This window comes from Anser brachyrhynchus (genome assembly GCF_964034855.1).
Source record: "Anser brachyrhynchus genome assembly, chromosome: 2".
Taxonomy (NCBI): domain Eukaryota; kingdom Metazoa; phylum Chordata; class Aves; order Anseriformes; family Anatidae; genus Anser; species Anser brachyrhynchus.
Window position 1 is genome coordinate 82,181,943 of NC_137695.1, and position 20,202 is coordinate 82,202,144.

Here is a 20,202-nt window from a genome sequence, read left to right on the forward strand (position 1 = left end):
TACATGTGTAGTTGGATGTATAGTTTCCTATGGAGACAAGCTCATTAGGTCAAGATTGCATGTCACTAGTTATTCTCCACCTAGATGCAGGCTACTGAGCTGGTTATTGCAAAAGCACAGGACTTGCATAATTGATAATGTGGGCTGGAATTTCTTCAGCAAACTGCCTCTTCCTTGCGGGGAGAGGGGAACAGACAAGCTCTGGTTTGTCAAAACCAGAATAACTTTTAAGAAATCTTCAGTTTATATTTATTTCTTATTTAAAGAATGTTTTGGAAAAGTTCTGAGGTTGTTAAAATTACCCATTAGAATATTTTCAGGAATTCATTTTGTTGTAAACTTAAACTAAACTCCTACCTATATAAACCAACAATAACAAAATAAATCATACATGAGATGAGAAAATAAAAATATGTTGATTGACTTCAATTGGGGTGGGGGTAGAGTGTTCAATTTTTGCTTTTATTTCCCCCCCCACACCTCCACTTTGGCTTTTCAATCCATAAAAATTGTTGATATTCCCCTTCAATATGGAATAGGATACACCCCCCAATATGGAATAAGATGCTTTTTCTTAACTTTCTTGAATTTTTAGGAAAAAAATATTATCCTGGACTCTAGTAGTCGGGGCAGGAAACTTGTTTTCTGTATATAGCAATGCTATGTATGTAAAATATGCATGTCTTTCACAATGTAGCCCATTCTGGCATGTGGCCAATCTGTAGATGCCTATCAGACATAAGCTTGGGAAGAAATAGATGAGGAAATTTTATGCAGTCACATTGTCTCTTAGTTATGTATTTTTTTCTTGTCATGTTTAGTGATTCTTGTATTAACTGAAGATGTAGTTGCTTGCTCAGTGGATGAAAAGGAGTAGCCCTGTTCCCACCCAGGATTGCACTGTACTAGCTAGTATATCTTTTCTAGGATTTGGCAAGCAATTAGAGCTATTTATGTTTAGATGAACCTCATAAAATTTCTGGATTTGCAGAGCTAAATGCACATGCCAGCAGTGCTTGTACAACAACTCACAGCTGTACACCCGGGGAACTTGTGTGGCAGCAAGTACTTCAGCAATTTCACTTTGTTCATGCGACAACTCCTCACGCAGAGAACAGTGAGTATTGAAGTTCAGTGTTAGAGCTGGTACAAAAACATCCATTGAAATGCATGCACAAGCCCCAGTGCTTTGAGTAACCAGCTTATGAGTAATTGTGCTGAAAGCCTGCCGAGTCTCCCTGGAGCAGGGTGTCTTGGTGGATGGCTGCAGCAGCTCTTTGAAAATGGTGCTAAGAGCATTCCTTATAACGTAGAGTTGAAAATCTGGGGTGTTTCCAATTAACTTTGATCTCTGGTACAATAGGCTTTCACGTATGTCATTTCCAGCTGGAGCAGCTGCAAATTACTGTGAAGACAACAACCACTTCTGATTGACTAGGAAGTCATATTCATGTACTAGCAGTGGTGCACAGGGTCTTTCATGCTGGCAGCCCACAGTCATTCTGCATGTGCAAACATAAAGAGATGCTGAAGTACTTCTCAGCTGTTTTATCCAAATACACCTTCTACTTTTATGTCCAGAGACACACAGGTGTGCATGCTTTCACTCCTCCAGTGCCCTCCACTTGTTTCTTTGGGGTGGTAATCGAGGTGTACAGGCCAGAAGAGAGCGGCAGATGAGGGGGGGACCACAGGGGTGCTGAGGGATGCTTCATGCCAGTCCCCTGCCTCACAGCATAGTATCAGAGTCAACAAAATTTGCCTTTTTTTTTTTTTTTTTCTCCCCTTCCAACTGGCTGGTTTTCCAGCAGAAATCTTTGTTAGCTGCCAAATGGAGATTCTTCTGCTTTGGGCTACTAAATATTATTCTTTCTACTTTTATGCTAATTTTGAAGGCTGTCTAGTTTTCCCTGTATAGATTATATATATATATATATATATATTTCCCTCTATATATTCTCAAATTTCCTTTAGGTTGATGATCCCGTTCAATTTTCCCTTTCAGCACTGTATACTGTTATGTCCCCTTTTTGCCAGCTCCTTACTTGCTTTATAGTTTCTGATAATCCATATCTTCTCTAGTTTAAAAATGTAAGCTCCTGTGTGCCATTATATCAGATGCCTTAGAAGACTTGACACAAACCTGCCACATTTAAGGAAGAGAAGAAAATCATTGCTCAGAGAAAGATTAGGAGTCAGTCTCCTGTGGCACCTTTTTAATCAACCCAAGATACATCTTATGTTATTTTCTCTCTGCTTCCGTGTGTTTGCATACAATAGCAGTCAGACTTACAGGTCTGTAATGGCCATCAAATTCCTCCTTTCACTTTTCTTAACTATAGCCATAATACTTGCTTTTCTCCACTCATATGGCATTACTCTTTTCCCCATCATGGACCTACGGTATGGTGGAGGAATTTAAAAGTGTGAAAATCCAAGATAGCTCACATCCTGCAGGAGTTGCCTATGTGAACTTCTGAAGCACTCAGAAGGAGTTTGTTCTACAATTCCTTCAGAGGATCAGGTTTTACATGAATAGTCTATCAAGCTAGTGATTGCACCAGTGTGCTTTTTTTTTTTTTTTTTTTTGTGCATTAATAGTTCTCTACACAAAGTCAGCAAAGATTCATCTGTCCAAGTTTATTTAAAAAACATACAGAGTTGGGGAATGTTATTAGCTGTGGTCTTGGTATCTGTAGGTTGCATACTGTGTCAGCAAACTCGAAATAATGTACCTTTAATAGCTTACTAAGTAAACACGATTAGGGTATCAAATAGAAGTTAAAAAAAAAAAAAAAGTTAAGGAGAGGTTACTGTAATCCATTGTCAGGATTCGGGATTTATGTGGGAATTACTCAGTACAGAAGTGTGAGAACATTAATGAGTAAAAACTGCAGGAAGCGTGGTGACCCAGCCAGCAGGCACTGTAGGTGCTGGGGTGGCAGCCCGAGCCCCTTGGGCACAGCCGTGGCCCTGGACATGTGGATATGCACAGTATTAGCTAGAATCAAAGTGCACGTGGATTGCTATATATATCATCAGTTCGTTGTTGTTGTTGATGCTGCAGATCAAATCATCATTTATTTGACTAAAGGATGTTTAACATGATGAAATAGGTCCTAATTATAATGTGCTGAAAGAGTCGATGAAAATTTGTCTGCTCTCTGCTTTTAATTTAGCTGGAGGCATTGGAAAAGAAATCCAGGGGGTGGAAAGAATTTCTTCAGTCACAGTAATGGTTTCATACATATTCTCCAGAAAACTTCCTTGTCTTTCCTTGGTGGTTCAGGCCCTGTCCTAGCACAGAACAGAAACACGTGCTTGACCTTGGCTATACAATAAGTTGCAGTGAGATCAGAGAAGAACTTGAAAATAAACCTACGTTTGTATGTACTTTGGCTGAGTTTGGAGCTACGTTGGTTCCAGTACAAGATTTTGTAGTCAGTTGTTTAAATTGTGTGTCAGGCAGACCCAGATCAGGTTGGCTCCTTTTTGTCCATATATTTTTTTTCCCAGACAGCAATTTCCAGATAAATGTAATGCTCGAGCAATGCTGTCTCATGCCCGGACCGTTTGTTGTCTGTTCCATGAGGTCACGTATCAATATGTACACCATAAAACTGTACAGGGCTATCTCTGTTTTCTTTATTGTTATTTTCCTCAGAGCCACATCCTCTTGCAAATGCCCGTGTAGTTTGTTGTCCTCTCTCACTTCATTTACCTTTGATGTTGTCATTTTTCTTTAAGTCCTTTGTAGCTTCCCTGTGCTCATTGTTGTGTATTTGGTGCCTTAGCTCTTAAATGTTCCTTCCAGGCTAGTGCTGACGATCTGTGTAATATGCAGACGATTTCCTCGGCTAGGTCATAAATCACATCATTCCTCTCTTAGGATTCAGTCCCACTGTGTGCTCAGTCACAGCATTCAGGAACGCAGGTGAGAGTATGCTGTAGGAAGAAGCTGCCCTGGTTTCCACGGGGCTCTTCACAGGGCAAAACTAAATTGCTTCAGGGTGGGTCTGGAGGTGCCACAACAGCGCTCAGCCTCGCATAGTCGCTGCCCACAACTTTGCTCCGGAGCCACTTTCTCCGCAGCTCGGTACCAAGCCTCCAAGAGCTCAGCCAAAAATGCTCTTCCAACAGGCTATGGAGCGGTGTTGATGCTGGCAGCTTGGTGGAGGGAGGACGGGGGAGAAGGTGGGTTGCTGAGCCAGAGGGCAGGAAGAGAGAGATACGGGTTGGAGGCACAGACCGATCCAGGAAAACGTGGGGGACTTTCCACCAGAAAACTGGCATCTCACCAGGAGATCCTCAGGTCTGCTGGGAGAGGATATTGCTGTTTCCATTCTTGCTGCAGAGTGCTTTGGCTCCCAGGTATAGCTAGATCGCTTCCAGAGTTGTTATTGCAAAGTAGTGTTCATATGAACTGGTCTGGGAGGCAAAAAAATAAAACCCCTTCAGCTGGGTATGTGACCTGTGGTGAGGTTTAATCAGCTTTGCAAGGTATACTTTGTATCCTACTGCTTCAAATAAATAAATAAAGCTTCATGTAAAAATTAGGCATTTGAAAAGACCCTCCAGCCAGGCTTTTTTTCACTATTCCTTCTATTTATAACTTTTTGTGAGAAATGGCCACTGTTTTGCCAAGCATTCATTAGAGCTTTTAATTATGCATACTGGTATTTTGTGCAAATTTTGGTTAACTCTTAGCAGGCATTTCTGATATTTCAGAGGGATGGATGCTGACTGAATGCATCTGATCTGGGTGTCTATGAACGTGCACTGTAACATCCTATTTTAATTTTCTTTTTTTATGAGATTGGGACAGAAATTAAATGCAAATAAGACAACACTGACAACTTTGAGCAAAGTTGGACCCAGAAGGAACATGTGAAACTTGAGTTATCAGTCTAAACATGGGATAACTCTTTAAAATATTGTTGGCTTCTTTGGGCTTCTTTCTATAAAGAAAGTTATGATATACACATAATATCAAAATAAATAAATAATAATATCAATTTTAAGAATAGAAACAATATCAATGGAAAACATTGAAACAAATAGAAACAATAATCAATTTTAAGAATAGAAACCATTCAGGAGAAGAAGCCCATAAAGTACATATTGCACTCTCTTGCTTCTTCTCTAGATATCTGAAGGATTTTTTTGTGCTACTTGTGTTCTCTGCAGTTGCTGTGCTTTGCACCTCTCCTCCTAGGGTTGTGTGCCCACAGCAAGCACTTGGTGTTTGTGCAGATGGAGCAAACTGATCACAGGGCAGCGTCTGCCCCACTAGGACACTGACCACGGTCAGATACTCTAGTTTACGTGCAAGCCAATACAGGTGTTCCTATGGCAATATCTGGGGGCATTTCGCCTGTAAACTTGGTAGCATGCCAAGCATTTGCAGTCACTTAGTCTCTCTCTCTCTCTTCCCCCTTAGGCATATATTCTCTTGAATGCTCATGTTATTCCTATATATTTACAGTAACTATTAAGTGTAGCCGTTATTAGCCTCTGAAAATGATCTGCCATTTGCAAACTGGGTATGGAACTTCAACCACTTTCATGTTCTGCTTATAAAATATACCATTACAAGGTGCTTTCCTGAAATGTCTTCTCTCTGAAAATTTCAGTCTGTGGTTAATCTTGCTCAGAGCTCCAGCACTGTTATTTCAAGTTCAGCCTGCAGTTTATTATAACTCTGCAATCCTTTTTTGAAGAACTGCTAACCAATTATTCTCCATCCTATGACTGTAGAGTTGTATATTTGTGCCAAAACCATAATACTTTGTTCTTGTCTCTACTAAATTGAATACTGTTTTTGCAGACCATTTCTCCAATTTTCCTACAGGCGTGCATATTAATAAGAATAAAGTTGTGCCTCTAAATCAGCCTTAACCAAGTCATTTAATGAAGGTCAGGGTTGTTTAAAATGAAGTCACAGGAGTCCAAAGGGGTGAATAGATGCAGATGGTGAGAGGAGAGCTGTAATATAGCAGCTAAAATCATAATAGTTCAAGCTGTGAAAATGTGAGCTCTAGGAATATTGTTTGTATCGTTGCACAGTTCCATAAGTAAATATAAAGAAGTGTATCACTATACCAATACATATAATTTTACGTCCTTTTGTGCTAATAATCCAAATAACCAGAATTAAGTCATTTTGCAGAATGTGGTTTCTCAAAATAATCAGCATGCATAATTATGTCTTTATGTAGGTGCATACTAACATGCATTTTCTTTAACAGTGCCTTTATTCAGGTTTGTTCCATAATTTCCATTCTTCATTGTATATACACGTGTAAACATGCATTCGGTGGTTGGAAAAAAAAAAAAAGTCGTCCCACTGGGTCTCATATTTACATCATTTCTCATTGTGGAAAGTGAAAATGTGTATATTTAAAAGTGCTGATGTGATCACTGGAATGAATAATACAGATCAACCTAATGCAGCTTTTCTATGTACCTGCACAAAATCTGGATATTTATCTTATGCTTGCCAGTTAAAATGAGTAGTGATAATTTCAGTAAGAATGTAAGACTTCTTCAGGTAAAGGCTCAGGGAACCTTTGCCCACTTTCACTTATATTTTCATCTACAGTGGGCCAGCTGTAACAAAAATATAACACAAACAGTGTACAGACACTGATGAGGAACATTAGACTGTCTTGGCATGCTAATGAAATCCTTACCGAAATTCCTCCATCTCTTTCCTCTGCCCTCTTAATTTTTAAAGTACGCCTCATCGTAAACTATCCTGATTGCTTGACTACTGAAACACTATTAATGTCTTTTCTTTCCACAGAGCCAAAGATTTTAAGGCTAGATATGGATCGTGTTTTCCCGTATACATAGAACAAGGCATAGAACTGCACAGTACAATTTCTGCATCAAGCCCAGAGTGACTATATGAACCCTAGCATCTTTTCTGAAAGCCAGACTCAACTTTAAGCTGCAAGTGACGGCAAGTCTACTGCATCCATGTATGAACCGACCCAGGGGTTAGATTCTGATCTGAATTTCTTTATCCTCAGCTCCAAAATATAAACTGTCATTATGGTTTTATTTTCCGTGGCCTGCTAGACTGAAAAGGTGTTGGCTAATGGAAGATTTTCTAAGTTTTCACTTCGTTGGTGTCTAATCCTTTAATTCATTTCATTTTAAAGAAAAAATATAAAATAAAGTGATGTTCCTTGCCACACCCAGCCCAACACCTGGTCAAAGTTATTACACCAATTTTTATTTCTCTGTTCTCAAATAGAACAATAATCCCTCTAGATTAAAACAGTTTTCAACTCATTTTGCAGTTCTTACTGTTAGCTCCCTCTCAGAGAATATTGCCTTATGACTGCATCTGAGGTGAGCTCCAGTTGTGCTCCGTGATCTGATCTTTACCCCATAAGCCACCAACACAGTCATGTCTTGTGAGATTACTGCAAGAATCATCCACATTTGTTAAGCTAAGGCAAGACAGAGGCCATCAAAGCAGAAGTGTTATTAATTAGTACTTAGATTACTACAATGAATTACAATGAGTAGGAAGATTTCTTTAATTCTGCATTGAACCTTTCTTTTGAAACATAGGGTGGTTTCCTTACAGCAAAAGCCATAAGAAAAAAAAAATCAAAATAAACATGTGCTAATTACACTCCTGGACCTGCTTACATGTCAAAACTATTTTTAAAATATTGCTTCATTGTTGAGGGTTAGTGTACTTTAACAGCTAGTGGCAGAACATGTCCTAAGTAGGGATTTTCCATTGCATACAGCAATTACAGACAATTGACATTTGATTATAATAACCGGCAAACTTTCATGAAATAAATGACACCTGAGCAAGTTTCATAACCTTTTGCCTCGCCCTACCCTGGAATGTATCTGTGCTGTGTGAAGGCTAGGAACATTTCAGTCAACTGAATTATTTCAAACCAAAAGAGTGCAGAGCTGTCCCGAGATGGGCTCTGCTAGCCAGCTCTTGTGCTGTTTGCAGTGACTTTTAGACCTATTTACTTAAGTGTAATTCTGAATACACAGACGGGAGCAAAATGGTAAAGGGAGTGGACTGTCCTCGCTGTCTGTGCAGGGATTATGTGCTTGCATCCAAAAGTCTCTGTGTGTCGTGGGCCTGTTTAACAGCGCCTTGCATTTTTATCAGTTCTCTGCTTACGTCAGTGAAGGCAGAGTGGAGGTGGCGCTGCCAAATCAGACTCATTTTGCATAGACGTGCAGGAATCGTGCCACTGTTTTTAGTGCCTGTTGTTTGAGCTGCAGCAGGCAGTGCACAACCGCTCAGCTATATAACTGTCTGTGGAAATTTGCTTGCTTAATGACCAAGCCCTGATAAACTACCAAGAGCGCACAAACAATGCACGAAGAGGGTTAGATTTGCCAATGAGTCTGGCTTTGAGTAGCGATGGGTCATGATATGGCACAGAAGAGGCATGTAAAGGTCTAGCTTTCAGCATGGATGCTAGAACTGTGTTTCCACAGACAGAAAGTTTCTGCTGCAAGGTCTGTTAACACTCACAATTCCTTCTTCTACATGCTGAGTAATATGGAAGCAAAGTCTTCTTCCTTTGAAGAACAAAAAAGAAAAGACTGAGAAAACGTATTTGTACCCTCTTGATTCTGACCAGAGCATGAAGCACTGCTACCATGTTATACCTTGAGATTTGTTGCCTAGATTGCTGCCTTTCAGTACCCTCAAAACTATCCTTCCCTGCCACACGGCCATTGCCCTTCACAATCATCTGCTCACCTCCTGGACCTTAGCTCAGGCTAAAGAGTGCAGCTGGAGCTGAGAAACTTTGACACTTCTTGCTTTCCTTTCATTCTGATAGGGAGGAACAAGCCCTTGCAATTGCAACAGTCAGTGTAACTGGTGTAAATCGGGATCACGGAGGAAGCATGGATAGTGTCCGGAAGATATTTCAGACACTAAGCGGCTGCACAGCACTGAGTACACTTTTACAATGTAATTGGACAACGGTTATTAGGTTCTTGGCAAATCCATTGTTTTCTACCCACTCTCAGTTTTCTGTTTTTTACCAGAGACTATTAGACTGTGGAGTTTATTCATCTTACATGTAATGAGCAGCTTAACAGTTCTGACACCTGAACTTTCGAGAACCCTCAAGAACTCTTAACTGCTTGGCTTGAAAAAAAAGTCGAGGCCCAGCACAGAACAGATGTATAGTAATAAACTTATCTCATAATGTCAAATGATTAAACAGTGGATTCTTTTTTACATTTAAATATACAAGACTTTCCATTAAGGGGCTTTGTTGACTCTGATAACAGTTTCACAACCATTAAGTTTATTTCTACAGCTATTTGGTAAAAGCTAATAGGGAAAATAATAGAAACTAATTGAAAAGCAAAGCAAACAGAGCAGAGCCCAGAATGTTTCAGTTAATAAGCAATAGAGATTGTATTGATTTCATTTTATAAACAACATTAATCCTCAATAACAATTAAAGTGTAGACAGGTTGCTTGTTTAAGTTATCAGATAAGATGGCCTACTCAGGTATATATCAGGGGCAGTAATTTGAAAAGGATATGAGGATTCAAGAAGCTATTGATCTATCCATCATGAGTTTGTGTCAAGATAAATGTTCTTGGTGAGGTGCACTAGTTCCATTTCAGCTTTCTTAAAACTAAAAGCTAAAGCTCCAGCTGCTGGAAAACGTTGCGAGCCTGGACAAAAATGGTAGATTTTCAAAAGTAGCTTTATGTATTTTCCTCTGAATTGTAGAGGTGACTGAAATGGGGTGTCGGATGTTGAGTGCTCCTCGTAAACAGATGGTGGAAGTGAGTGCTTGTATCCTCAAAGCAGAATCTGCACTCAAGCCTATGGGAAGGTTTGGTCCTGGGTATCCTCTGCTGGCAGAAAATTGCAAAAGCTGTTCGTGAGACACTTCTGCTCCTAAACTAGAAGCAGAACATAATCCCCTTCAAGCTTGTGGCTTAGAGCTATACTGAAGGATGGAAAATAATGATGAGAATGCAAATCCAAAGAAAAGCTTATTGCATTTTACACAAAGGACAGCATTGCAATATTCACAGCTCTGGTGTTGACAGGTATTTCCTTGCAATATGTCTGACTCTGAGTGCTAGGTGGTGACGGAAAGCCTCTCAAGGCATGTCGACATAGCCGACCATGGAGGTGTTCCTTTTGTTTAGCTGATGGTGTAACAGTGGCTGGGAAGAGAAGCAGAATGGCCCCAGCCTGGCCCTCTTTTAGTCTCGCGAGCAGCCTGGGGACTGAGCTCGGCTGGTCCTCCTCTGCAGCAGGCGATGGTGAAGATGTATCTCATTCTGTTGGCAGAGGTATCACTTGGCCTACTGTTGTCCTGCAGAAATTAGGCTAATTTTCAGGGACTAATGCAGCATCTATTGGATTAAAAAGGAAGAAGGAGATTAAAAGGAAGAAGGAGATCGAGTGTGATTCTGTGATCTCGTGTTAACCACTTGCATGGGAGAGAAGACACTGATGTCAGTTTCTGTTTTATTAAACATGCAGCACAAAAGTTTGAAATAGGCAGCAGAACAAGGACTGACACTCTGTTTTCTTCCCTCCATCAGAATGTCTAAGAGACTACACACTCTCCCTGGCCAAGAAAATATCTGATTATTCCAAGTAGTGTGGAACAGCTTCCATGGGAATAGAGGATGTTAATCCCAAACTGCCTTACAGGCTCTTCAAGAGAATTAATTCAAATTCTTTTGTGGTGAGGGGGGAAATTGAAGCCCATTCCCCTGTGGATGTGGGTGAGGTCTCTGGTTCTGAGCCAGGTGGATAAACCAGGGGTAACATCCTCCAGCTGTGCTTGGAGAAAAATGGAGCATGCTCCTACCTCAGACCATAACAGGGTCTGACAGTGGTACATGGTTTGAAACCCCTGTAAGAGTATCCTATGTTCCAGAAAAAGGTCAGATTTAACATAGGGTCTTTTCAACAGCACTTTCTGTTCTGTAGAAACCCTAGTGTGTGATACATGTGGACAACCTTATGCTAGAGAAAAAGGCCTTTGCTCTAGGTGGTGCTCTGAGAAGGTCTGTATGAGGGCAGTGCATTTTTTCTCCTTTCTGAACTGAAATGCTGTCGTCCACAAAAGAACACTGGGATCAAACTCATGACTTTGGTGGAGAAGTAAAATCAAGACTAGCCATGCTAGAAGCTTGTAATTAAATATTCTTTGTTCAAGATAAAATGTATTGCACTGTATACAAATCATAGTTCAAAATGGAGCAGTACACTGCATATATTTGCATTCCTGCTTGTTTAATTTATATTTTTAATTAAAGAGAGCAATAGAGATGGCTGGAGCAAAGAAATGACTGAGAGATAAGCTAGCAAATTGACATAAATGGAAGTATACTGCCTAGATTTAGCACAGGAGACTAGAAAAGATGGTAACAAAAAGGAACCAAAAAAAACTGTCTGCCTTAAGGCAGAAGCTTGCAGTTGCCCTGGGTAAAAATTTCCTGTTAACTTTTGCAGCCCTTGGAGAGTAGCCGACTGTCATCAATTCCTAGTCAATATTTGTGTAATGCTCTTTGGCAAGTCACACCGTTTGCTATTTGCTCGATCAATGTATAATAGTCCAATGACTCAATATTATAAAACTCAATGACCTGTGAAACTTCAACATTTACATTTCTGTTAAAGTCTCAAATAGTTTTTTATTAGTAGGAACTCAAGCTAAAATGCCAATCAGATAAGCTTGATGACAATTATTAGGTATTTTCTTAGTCACATTGAGACAGATTCTAGTGCTCTTTCTAAAACTGAAAAATATGATATGAATGAAACTACTCACAGGGAAAGATGAGGCTCATCAGACATTTGACATATTAGAAGATGTGGAGATCAAAATCTCTCCCAAGCAGCATCAAAACCTATTTGAAATTTCTGGCTTTATTTGGTCTACTTCTTATGGCATGTTGCAGTTATACCCAAATAGGCATAAAATATTTATTGTCCTACAGTGGAGAAACAGCAGAAACTACAGCAGAAACTCTCTGCGTGAACCACAATTAGTCATCTGGCTATCAACGTCTGTGTCACTTTGCTTGTTTTAGAATGGTAAATATATTACAGGATGAAATCCTGACCCCACTGAATTCAAAGTAAAACTCCCAAATGAGAGTATCTCAGTCCTGATGGGGAGCATACCTGCCTTTCATTTACAACCTCCTGAAACACTCCCATTATAGACTGTTGCCCATGTTCACACTGGCTCCAGAAGCCACCACGTTGCTCATGTCAGGTGAAGTGACATGAATAAATGAGCACTGTGTGAAAGAGGAGCTGCCAGGCTGGGCATTCACCCATGGTGCCATGTCTCTGTGCAGGGCCACCAGCTTCTGAAAATGTATTTCTACTGATTGGGCACTCCCAAATATGTTTCAGTGCGCAGTCACACCTGGAAATGTGAACTGCTCCTGTAGGTGGCTTGCATGGCTTAAAGCTGTGTCTCTGACAGTCCTGAAAACATTAAAAACATGCAGGTGAGCCACCAGGTCTGAAAAGTAAATCAGCAAACTTGGTCTTAAGTGGTTACAGCTTCAGTTAACACTCCATTGGTGGGTGGTGTCAGCACTTCAGTTCATTTTGGTGTAGGATCAGAAGGGTGAAGTTAAACTAAACTCAGCAGAGATGCCTGAGAGTGCTCACAACAGCAAGTATAACAGAGAGGCAGACCAACAACTTCCACTCATCTGTTATAAATCACCCCTCCAAGCTTGTTGTTAGGTGCTGCAGTGTTGTGAAAGTCCTACATCAAACAAGGATACTGATTTGACCGACTGGCACTGAGTAGAAAGTTCAGGTATGCTAACTGTATGAATGTATCATTAGAGTAGCAGAGTTGCATGCTAGAGTTGTAATTCTGTGTTAAGAAAATAGATTTAGGTATGTACAGACATTACCACATAGACAGGAGTCCCTTCCCTTTTCTTCCCTTCCCTTCCCTTGAAGGATCTTCAACAAGATAGTTCACAGACATTAGTCAGAGCAACCATTTTGACAAATAGTCTTATTTATTTTTTCTGGTGAGAAACTATTTAACAATCTATCAAGATTAGGCTCAATTGTTAAATGAAAACACTAACAACAAAAATGAAGCTCTTAGTAATAATCTGATCTGGTTAATAGTGAGGGCTGGAGCAAGGAGTGCTCTGCAGACCTTTGAGGCACAGCACTGGAATATTTAAGGAAAGAGAAAGCTAGCAGAGGATGTGATAGAGGACTTGAGAAGCTCTCTGCTGGCCAAGCCTGAGTTTGCAAGGGCAATTATATGGAGCATACGTAGATACCCAAATGAGGACTATCTGCAGCCCTTCAGAAGGTAGGGTACCAATCTGTGAATCTCAGCAGTCATACCATGACTACAGTGCTCGTTCCTTTAGCGAGATGTTGGTGATGTGCTCCTGCTCACAGCTGTTCATGTTTTACATTTCGAGCAGCCCCTGTGCACTGCTCCCACAGCCTTTGAGGAACAGGAATAGTTGAGATATGTGAGGCATTTCAAATAACACACTTGAGAGAAAAAATATTATCTGGCTGCAGACATGAGAAGAAAGATAAGGTTTGTGGTATTATTCCCATATCTCTGAAGAGCTTTTCTGACAATTTTTAACTGACTTGGACTGTGCTGGCTATGGTATGGCACCTCTGCTGCAGCAGTGCTTTGCGTCCCTCCCTTAGCACAATGGGCTCTGTTTACTTTGCACGGTATGAATGCTCTGTAAACACGTGTGTATATGTAAGTGCAGGTTGTTACATGCACTTACTACTTGAAACAGCTAAAAGCAACTGTTGGGTCACTATTTGCATGAAGAATGTGTGTGGGTTTATCATTATGCAAAAGGTATCAGACACACCTGCTAGAACAAATGAAACATTTCTAGAAAAAACAAACCTGCCTTTTTGCTTGAGTGAATATCTGCAGTCTTTTCTCGTGCATGTTGCACCATATCACCACACTTGGAATGTCTACACTGGCTTGGGAAAGTTTGTGTCACCCTGATTCACGCAACCCTTAAAACAAATGCTCAGGAGACAAATTAGGTCTGAAGCAAGGTGAGGACAGAGTAAAGGGGGAGGACAAGAAAGAGACAATCCATCTAGCAAGAAAAGCTAGGATTATGTCAACATACCACAATGCTGTGCAGAGCCAACACAATATTCCTAAGCAGCATCACACAGTTGGACATAGCTATGTTAGGTAACTTCTTAAACTACCCCTGTACCACCAGTGCTTGCTTGTCAGAGCTTGGTGGCATTGCAGCTCAGCATTGTCAGAGCAGTTCTGCCTGTCTTGCAGGGTGCTTGAGCTGGGGTTACCTTGCCACATCTTTCTGTTAGGATGGGCTCACGTCTATTTTCAGTTGGAAGGGGCATCTTCAGGCTGCTTGTGAAACCAGGCTCTCGTGTCTGGGAGAAGCAGTTGCCCCTGGGTCTCAGCTCTGCCTGAGGGCAGCCCTCATCAGGAGTCTCCACTGAGCTCAGGGGCAGCCTGCAGGTCCTGAGCCCTGTCATATTGCACTGAGAAATGTACCTTGCCTTCCTTTCACCCCTTCATGTGTATGAAAGGGCTTTGTTCAGATCTGGGAGTTAAAACACGCTTTGGAAGCTCAAGTTCAATATACCCTGCCTACCTTTTATTTATTCTGTTTGCACTGTAGTAAATGTAGTCTCACCCACAGCTTCCCCATTTAGAAAGTCTGTGAGGCTGCTGGGTCTTTTAAAAAAGCCCTGTTAATTGTGTTACATTGAATAAGAAAATTGGAGCTATCAATCACGTATGTATAAAAGGAATGAACAGGGTAGCCCTCTTGGGAATAAGCAATAAAAAACAAAACAAACAAACAAAAAAACAGCAGTACAGAAGGCAAACCACAAATGTTGTTCATTATCTTCATTATTTGAAGTACGTGAACAAGAAACTACATGGCCATTGTAATAACAGTGACTATGAAGTAAAAGGAACAACAAAGCAGGGAATGCTAGTTTAGGATAAGGTGCACTAGGTAGCAATGTGTTTAGTATATTGACACAAAAGATATAAAGAAACTTCTGTTTTTCAATACCACTCAGTGTTAGGTACTACATTTGCTGTGCATGGATGAAACAAGGTTTAATAAGAGACACATTCAGTCCTAAGAGGTAATTTACCCTTAGCGTACCCTCATTGCAAATATAAGAATTTTCTTAGTTTAGTAATTGTGTATTTGTTCATACAATTCTGAAATCTGTTTTCAGTGTTGTGAGAAGAGTACACTTGCAGTGCCCTGAGCCTGCCACAGTAATTCCATGTTTCCAAGCCAGTAGACTAGCGATATGCCACTTTGTGTTGGTTTCCTCACCTGCATCACTTGTCGTCTACCTAAGCCCAGTTAGGCCAGTTTTGTTTTTGCTTTCCCCTCCAAATCTTAATTAGTGCTCAGACCTTTGGTGGAGAAGGAAAGACTTGAGTATAGTTTCTCAATCTCTCTCTGAACTCAGAGGTCATCATGAACCTGGTTAATCCATGCTGTCAAATAACAAGGCTTTCTGCTCATGTCAGTGAAAGAGAATTGAATTGAAGCCCGTATTGTTAATGTCAGGTTTATAAACCACAACAGAAAGGGAGAATGATGCTACCGAGGTAAATGAAAGAATAATGTACATGCATGTTGTGTCTTTATATCCCCTTACAACTGCACACAAATTGTGAAGCAGATTTAGTGAAATCACGCTAGTTTCCCAGGTGGATTTCTGAATGAATGAATGAATGAGCAAACAGTGAAGATAGTAAGCCAAATTAATCTTTCAAGTCACTCCACTAAGCTCCCCAATTTTGCATTTTTTTTTTTAATTTATTTTTATATTTTGGCCAGTGGGGTGATCTCTGAAATGAATTTGACCTGCTATTTTATTTTAAAGACTAAGACCTTGGTCTTGCAAAGATTATCACACCTGTTTCTGGTTAAGCATGTAAGAAATCCCAAGGAATTCAATGTGATTCTTAGCATACTTGAAGTTCTGCATGTTTTGCATCATCAGATCTGGCACCCCCTATCAGTGTCAACATGTATCCTTGCAGGAAACCATATTATATCTGGAAGTAATGAGTTGCATATCAGCCCTCTTGTCTGAGAGGCAATGTCATCTGCATAGGAACTGATTGAAAATGCTAATAAAAAATGGAGACAATAGGAAAAATAAACAAGCACCAGAAACACAGTGCTACAAAAAAAAATCAGAATACAAAAAGATATTCAGTGATGAAATCTGACAAATCAAGCTCTTCTTGTCTTTACGTATTACAAGGAAGGATACATGACAGCATAAAGAGTACATATTTATTACAACCCACAGAATACCTCTCGTTTTCCTGCTATGCTCTTGTGACCTGTCAAATATATCTTCTGCTATAGCATCTGACTAGGAAATAAAATGAACTGTTATCTGCTGTAATTTCTCACCCCTTGAAACAGTATAAAAACAGAGCAGATGCATACAGCTTAGCTAGTTAAAGGCCTAGTTAATAGTCCCTGATGAGGAAGCACCCATGCTATCGTGTTCTCCATAAATATATTCGAGGGAACACCACTGTCCAGAGGAATCGCTTTGGTAAACTGTTTGGTGATGAGCTCACATTTCCCTGTAGAAACCATAAAATGTGCAGAAAGGCAGCAAAAGAGAATCTCACATACTTCGGCTTTTGGTACAGTTGTTTGCATTTTCCAGCTGCCAGAATAAATGATGAAAAATAGCTGACATCTCAATTCTTTCTAGTCAAAAGCATTAAATCCTTTAGGCTTTCAAACAGTTAGGACAACTCCATTAGGACAACTCCATTATATCATTATGTTTTATTCCTCCAGCTTAGATTTTTATGTACAAACAAAATTCTCAACGGTTAAATAGCACTCATCATCCATTATCTTAAAATTAGGCCTATAATCACTACAGGTTCCCTCTGCATGTAGGAAGCTAGTAATGGGGCTGGGAAGTGCTGGTCTAGTAATATCATTTATTCAGATTACAAGTATCATCTTAACTTTGATTATAAGGGAACTGAATTATCAGGACTGGTGCACCTTTGTGGATGTATCATGGATGTGATGATGATTTATTATATTTTTAGCTTCTCTGGTTTCCCTGTGCATGTGTTATACAAGTTACCAGTGGTTCTTCTGTTGATGGATGTGAGATATTTTTCATTTGGCTGTTTTGTTTTTAGCATAAGTCTAATTTGCTAACAATACATCAGCTATTTTTTCTTGCCTATGATTTCTGGAGACCAACCCACATGGTCAGCTTCTCTCATTGCATCATTTGGCACAAGGATTCCTTTCTTTAACTCTCCCTATCTTCTCTCCAGATGATACCATCCTACTATCTCTTGATGGAAACTTTCACAGCACTGCCTGAGGAGAGGGAAAATCCCAACACACATGCATACACGTGAGTACCAGAAGCATCCTCTCAAAAATGCTTTCAGAAAGGATTTACTCTTAATGCAGATCACACAGGCTAAAATCAGCCTCTCTGTTAGGCCTCATTACATCCCTTATATAAGTGGAGCCAGCTGTTTTTTTTTTTGTTTTGTTTTTTTTCCAGCTCCTTTAATTCCTAGAAGGTTACTCTAGCTCAGTGCCTATCAGGTTGCTGTTGCCTAGGATTTTACAGCTGTACTTAGAGAAGATAATCTGTGATCAGTCCATCTCATCTGTATGATCACAGGTAAGCTTGGTTTCTTCAAGAGCACTTCATCACCCTTGCTTGTTTCCCCTTTTTCTGACAAGTTGCCCTCCATCATGTGGTTGTTCTTCAAAGGAGGAAATTACTGGAGCACCCAAGACAGTTTCTCATACCCAAGAAATTCACTCATAGTTTAGCTTCAGCAGTGACTTGGAGGGTGGGTTGACTTTTCTTCTGGCTGTGAGCACTCATCCATGCAGAAAGCAACTCCATGGTGTGGGGTGTTTAAAGGAACGAAATGTATCTCATATCCCAGTTCTTTATTATGCCAGACATGTTGGAGGGCTTATTTTGAGCTGTGGTAGATGTCTTTTTTTTTTTTTTTTTTTTTTCCCTATTCAACAGAAAATGTTTAGACAGTTTGAAGAACTCTTGTCTCCCTTCCTCTATTTGAGCTCAAGTCTTCAATTAGATGTAATTGAAAAAGGTGGAGTAAATGGCAGGTGCCTGCCTCTTTTGGAAGTCATAATTATGACTAGCTTGCAGACTTGGAATTTTGATGACTGAATAAATAAAGAAGACAGATGTGTTTGTGTACACACTGACAGCAGTATTGACAAGATGACACAGTGACATTCGTGTCTCTGTAGACCGTAGAATGAGGTGAAAAAGTGAGGGGTTTGGGCTACTTTCCCCCTCTTATTTGGAAAATGAGTATCTGTTTTTTTTCATCTTCTTGTCTGTGGATGAGGTGAATTTCTATTGTGCCTAGGAAAAATAAATAGCTGTAATTGGGACTTTGGCATTCATTTCTGCTAGCTATAGGATTCCCATTCAACATATTCAACAGAGGTCTTCTCTTGTATTTCTCTTTCCACTCTTACTCTTCTTGTATTTTCCCAGTGTATTCTGCAGGTAAGAAATGATCTTGAATCTGATTAAAAATTAGAATGTGTTTCCAGGTAATTCTGACTCCTAAAATCAAAGGATTTCATAAAAAATAAAAAAGAAAAAGTCTGTTCAAAAAACCCCTTTAAAGTCCTATCTTAGACTTGTCTGTTGTGTGATATTTTTACCAAAGAGCTTTTTTTCTTTTTAAAAAAAAAAAAAGACAAGTATTGCTTTGGGTGGAACAATAAAATAGTTGGGTAACCAGGTTCTTTACAAGGTCTTCATGCTCATTCTGCCATAGCTTACCCGTGGTGATGCTGGGGGCAAAACAAGTTCTGCTAACAAACGAACTGAGAACAAGCTGTTATCTAATCTAGGTCTTAATAAAATATTGATGCTTCTGAGACATTAACTATTTTCTCTTCATATATTGTTAACCTGCCTATCATTATTGTATTTGATATAAAAAAAAAATATTCTCAAAACACTGTTTGGTCAGCAGTTCTCTGTTTGTTGGGCTTTTTTTTTTTCATTATCTTGTATGTTCAAGATTCATGCATTCATGTGTTATCTTGTTGCATTCTGTGTATGCAGTCACAGCATGGTCACTGTTGAAAACGACTCCGGATTTTTAATTTTACAGACCCTATGAGAAAACTGCTGGGTATATTTTTAACACATTTCCTGAGCGATGTTCAAGAACAGTGTGTTAAGATAATTTCTTTTATGCTTTGTAACACAGGCTTCATACGTGGTTGGACTTCACTCTGATGCTGCTCTTGCTCTGTGGGAAGGGTTCCAAATTGCTGTGTCTTACAACTTTCTTCTCTTTTGCTGATATGTAAACTTAAATAACCAGCAAGTAAATTAAAATAGTGTGATGTTTATAAACATGTTGATGGTATACATGGGGCTGGGGGACTTCAGTGTGAGGTGTGGAAACATAAGTGGGTCTTTATTTTCTTGTCACTTAGGAATTTGCCTCTGTTGTAAAGACAATTTCTTGTGAACAGTATCTAAGAAAGCCCATGCAAAGAGTAGTTAGGGTTGCCTAAGGAAACAGCTTTACTCATCTGTTTATCCTGCAGAAAAAAAAAAATAAAAATCAATTGCCAGGGCTATGCTTTCATTGTTCCCAAAGGAATAATAGAGGTAAAGAAACCATCTAAAGTGAGGGCAAAACACCTAAGCAAATAGTGAAGAAGAAAGGACTTGAAACAGCTTCTAACAGAATGTCTCTTCCAATGTTAGACTATTATGGCTTTTTAGACTGGATTTTTTGGAATTCAGTTATTCTCCATTAGCTCATACTTCCTTTATGTTTTCCCCTGCTGTTCTACTCACTGAAATAGCTTATTTCTGTGGCTGAGTGCCCATGATGTTGTATAGCGGGGCCCTTCAAACTGAAAATACTTCTTTCCCTCAACCAAAACAAAGGTTCATGCCTGTGAGACATCTGGCTTCTAATCATTGTACCCACTATTGTGTGCTCCTTTGTTGTGCTTTCTAGACCTGCAAAGTCACATCTGCCTTTACACACTTGTACAATGTGCATTGTTTGCTCCAACAAAGCTGTTTTGACATATGTCCTGTTTCTACCACATAACTGGCATGA

The 20,202-nt window shown here is 39.8% G+C and overlaps 1 long non-coding RNA gene across 8 annotated transcripts in view; it reads left to right on the forward strand.

Annotated features, from left to right (window-relative positions):
- The window catches only part of LOC308190643, a 105,826-nt gene that overhangs the window by 53,274 nt on the left and 32,350 nt on the right, over positions 1-20,202 (forward strand). For 4 of the 8 annotated variants that reach the window (XR_013947428.1, XR_013947429.1, XR_013947430.1 and 1 more), the window contains exons 1-3: positions 11,843-12,834; positions 17,377-17,459; positions 17,616-17,738. The exons of 3 other annotated variants lie outside the window; for them this stretch is intronic. This is a non-coding gene — a long non-coding RNA (uncharacterized lncRNA). Of the gene's footprint in view, positions 1-6,805; positions 7,935-11,842; positions 12,835-17,376; positions 17,460-17,615; positions 17,739-20,202 lie in introns of those variants that run through there. One more of the 8 variants, XR_013947427.1, reaches the window with a different exon arrangement.